The sequence below is a fragment of the Sinocyclocheilus rhinocerous genome, unplaced genomic scaffold (genome assembly GCF_001515625.1).
Source record: "Sinocyclocheilus rhinocerous isolate Xijiao unplaced genomic scaffold, SAMN03320098_v1.1 scaffold336, whole genome shotgun sequence".
Classification (NCBI taxonomy): domain Eukaryota; kingdom Metazoa; phylum Chordata; class Actinopteri; order Cypriniformes; family Cyprinidae; genus Sinocyclocheilus; species Sinocyclocheilus rhinocerous.
In genome coordinates this window covers 245,396-249,687 of record NW_015660498.1, presented here as the reverse complement: position 1 = coordinate 249,687, position 4,292 = coordinate 245,396, and the positions used below count along the sequence as shown (strand labels likewise).

Here is a 4,292-nt window from a genome sequence, read left to right as displayed (position 1 = left end):
ACTTCGCTTCCTGTCGACCTACTGTCCTATCTAAATAAAAGGCATAAAATGCCAAAAATAAATCTAAAAAAAAAAGTGTTATTTGAACTGTAAAACTATTTAAATTATAGTTTCAGTATTCACTGGCTTACATTGATGAAAAAAAGCTCTTAAATTATATAAAATATAATGTTATACAAAAAAAAAAAAAAAGTTAACACACACTAAAAAATGCTGGGTTGTTTCAACCTAGCTTTGGGTCAAAAATGTAATTTAAAAATTTAACCCAACGGTTGGGTTAGTCCATATTTGACCCAAAGTTGGGTTGAAACAACCCAGCATTTTTTAGAGTGTATATTGTTTAAGTCTTGTGGCTATATTATTTGAACAGTGCATGTTTTAATGCTTACAAATTGCCCCATTACTTTTAAAAGCTTAAAAATGACACAAAAGCACCATAAAAGTCAAATCACAAAATATCATAGTCTATATGACTTATTGCACTATATTGCGAATCTTCTAAAGCCAACAGACCAAAATGTAAGACATATCCATTAATAATCCCGTCCTTTTAAATGCAGTGACTGGATCATTAATTGAGCTGAACTTAATGATTCTTAATGAATCATTTTGATTAAAAAAAAGCCTTCAAAGAGTGATTCGTTCAGCTACTTTTCATGAACTGACTATGTCAAGATTTTCCATGAATAACCACAAAGATTTCAATCAGTTCTTCACACAAAGCTAACATACAGCTTCAGAGGATTTGGACTATAGTGCACAAGTCATATGCACCACTTTTTGGATACTTTCATGGTGCTTTTTTGGTAATTTTGGAGCTTGACAGTCCCAGTCCACTTTCAAAATAAGTCTAGTTCATAGCTAGAACTATTCCTGAATCTGCACGCATACGAGATGCTCTGTACCACAGTGCCCCTGCAGGTTGATTAAGGTAATGACAAAAAGAAAGAGAAAGTATGTCCACTATTATATTCCTCTTTAAGTGACAACAGACAGGTTGTGAACTGGAGTGGCTGTGGTGATGGAAGCCGCTGTATCTGAGCTACTGTCTGTCTCCAGGGCTGGTCTTCATGCAGGGAGGCGTTCGCAGCCTGACTGACTGCCCATCTGATAAACCTGCTGTTGAGTTAAGACTGTGGTTATCAGCCGAGACCTGGCAGCAGCTTTATAGAGCTGTGCTCGTTGGAGGATCGGCGGGGGGCTCGGACGGGATGGTGGTTAGGCTGTCTGAAAGTCCGTCACTGGAGTCATGGGGAGTGGAGACAAGAAGTCGAGAGCAGAGAGAGAAATAGATGATGGTTGAGGGAGAGCCGGAGGAAGTAGAGAGGACGGCTGTAGGATTTATGGGGTACAGGACGGTCCCGTCCCATACAAAGTGCAATGCCACCCCTGCCCCCATTAACATGGTTAAATCAGGGAGCCGGGATATCTGATAATGAGCGGGAAATTAGTCACCTTACACAAGAGTTCTAGTAACTAAAAAAGAACTGTAGGGGGTACTTTGTCATGTCGTTACTGTTTTTACTGTATTGTTTAGAGCTTAAGAAAAAATTTGAAAAATAAGATTTTTGAAAAATTATATTTTATTCATATGTTATGCACTCCCAGAGTGCATTGCGGTATGAATAAATTATGCAGTTGCTTTGTTTTACAGTTGTTGTTTTTATTTGCCAATTTTATTTGCTGTCTTGTGTCAGTAGTAGCACAACAAAAAGAGCAAATAAAATGGTTATTGTTACAATTAATGCAAATAAATGAAATTGAATTGTTACCATTGTTGTGATTCATGTGCTGAATGTTTAAGTCTGTGTGTGACTTTAGCATATTACCACACACTATTTAAGGATTATATAAACCCAATTAAAAACATCTCAAAGTAATTATGAAAAATAAAATTTGAAGAAGTTAACTAAAAAAAACACAAAAAAATACACTAATGCTTTAATAAGAAGATAGGTCACTTTCTAAAAGCAATCTAGTTATTACTTGTCTTCCCTTGAAATCAAATAACTCTGACTTCATGATGCATTGCTGCATTAACAAGAAGAAAATTATAGTAACATACGAAGTTCCAAGTGCCCAACCAAAGGGAATGCTAATCACTATAATGGTGAGTTAAAAAAAAAACATTTTAGGAAAATCAACATCAATTTATGAAGTTAGCTTATGTGATTGTAACGCTGGGTTGTGTTGAGCAAGCGAGCTGTTGGCATTTAGAGAGCACTGAGGGCAGGCATCAGGTGAGCAAGCTAGTGAAACGTTGCACGCGCAAAAGAGAAGGTCTGCACACAGCCAAAAACTTATTTTAAATGCAAAATTGATTTTCGTGCACTCGAAATACTTTTTTCTTTGCGAGACAAACATTTTCTCCACAAAACTCAGTTTGCGCGTGTGCAAAACGCACTTTTGCGCGCTCAAAATATGATCTTTTGCACGCAGAATTGCGGCAGAGATATAATCCCATATAGATGCAGTAGTGTTGTTGCAGCACTGTTGAAAAAGTAGTGCAGGAATCACTGACTGAGAACTTTTGCGAAATCCGGCGAAATAATGCACATGTGAGAAAGGAGTGTCATTCGGACTACCTGGCTGAGCTTTATTTATTAATTTTTTTGGATTCATTAAGAAGAACGGACCTGTAAGCGTCATTCATTCTGGAATCACTACACTGGTTGCACTTTAAGTTTTTGATTCACTTAAACAAACTGATTATGTTCTGATTATTTTATGTATTTTTCTTAAATGGTTCACGGACCTGGTTCCCAATCCTAGAGGTATGCACTAATGCGTTTGTTGGTTGCTTTGCAACACAAACAACCTGAATGCAAATGTGATGCCTTTGAAAAGTGGATTTCATGATGAAGTGGATTTTTATAGAATGCTCTTGTGCAACCCTCCAGAAAAATTAAGTGTTTGGTGTCAACAGGAACAACAACACCAGGCAGTCTTCCTCTTTTAGTCTGTAGTGCTAATGACAGACAATATATGTGTGTCTTCCTCAGGTTCACTGGTCTTCATGAGCGAGCGAGGGGTGGAGGGGATGTTCAGGGGGAGAGATGAGATCAGAGAATGTCTTTTCTTCTTCAGCGCATGTAAATTAATGAACCGGGAGGGAAGCCCCCTCCGCATAGCCTTTGACCGTAGTGGGAGACAAGCGTCTCAATTTCAAAAGCCACGAGGCCACCTGAGCAGATTAGCAGAACGGTGAGTCCCTGCATGAGGAGGCCGGGTCAGGTGCGGATCAGCATGTGACCCTTTCCGGCTCAAAGACTAACAGCCCTGTCTGCGCATACTGATGCCTGAATCTTTATTAGACACCTTTGATTCTGCACTCACCTGTGCAGAATCCCAATGTGCCCTGGCTGACTCCTCGCCAGGACTGTTAAAATGTTCCCTTTTTACAAGCGCCCAACAAACTACCTTGACCCTTCTGATCTCTAGACAGGGTGGATGGGGGTTAAAAGGAGGTAAATGTTTTTTCCCTTGAAGCATTCCCATGCTAATTCTTCCCCACCCTTTGTACTGTGCACTTATTTAAATGTTCTCTTCGAGAAAAGTCTGTCGCTCTTGAGTCACACGCAGCTTTCTGTGTGCAAACAACGTTCTGCACTCAGGGGCAGATTTGTTGTCACCCCCGGGTTCACATCCATTTAATACCACTGAAATCACATTGATATTCACCTTTCTACAGCATTTGCATCTGCTCAGACAATAGCACATGCATATGAAACACCTGGATGCAAGAAACCAGAGGTGACAGAGCTGGAATATTATTCTAATGTGGCAAATAAAGGATATGTTTTGATTGAACTGAAACTGAACATGTAAAGGGCCAGTATTATATATACAATATATGTAATTCATATTTAAAGGGATAGCTCACCCAACAATTGAAATTCTGTCATCATTTACTCACTCAGTTATTCCAAATCTAGATTAATTTATTTATATGAATTGCCTTTCTTCTGCTGAACACAAAAGACGATCGTTTCAAGAATGTGGGTAACCAAAGAGTAGCTGGCAGCCATTGACTTCCATAGTATGGAGAGAGAAAAAAAAAAATACTATGGAAGTCAATGGCTACTAGCAGTATTTTATTTTGTGTTCAGCAGAAGAAAGAAACTTGTACAGATTTGGAACAACATGAGGGTGAGTAAATGATGCCAAAATGTACATTTTTGGGTGAATTAACCCTTATATATATATATATATATATTTAATTAGGGATATAATATTACAAGTTAATCTGAATCATCAGCAATTTTGGCATTATTTTGATTACCTAAAAAAAA

The 4,292-nt window shown here is 38.3% G+C and overlaps 1 long non-coding RNA gene across 1 annotated transcript in view; it reads right to left on the bottom strand.

The window, feature by feature from the left end:
• The window catches only part of LOC107725062 (uncharacterized), an 11,154-nt gene that overhangs the window by 3,538 nt on the left and 3,324 nt on the right, over positions 1-4,292 (bottom strand). The window lies entirely within an intron of this gene.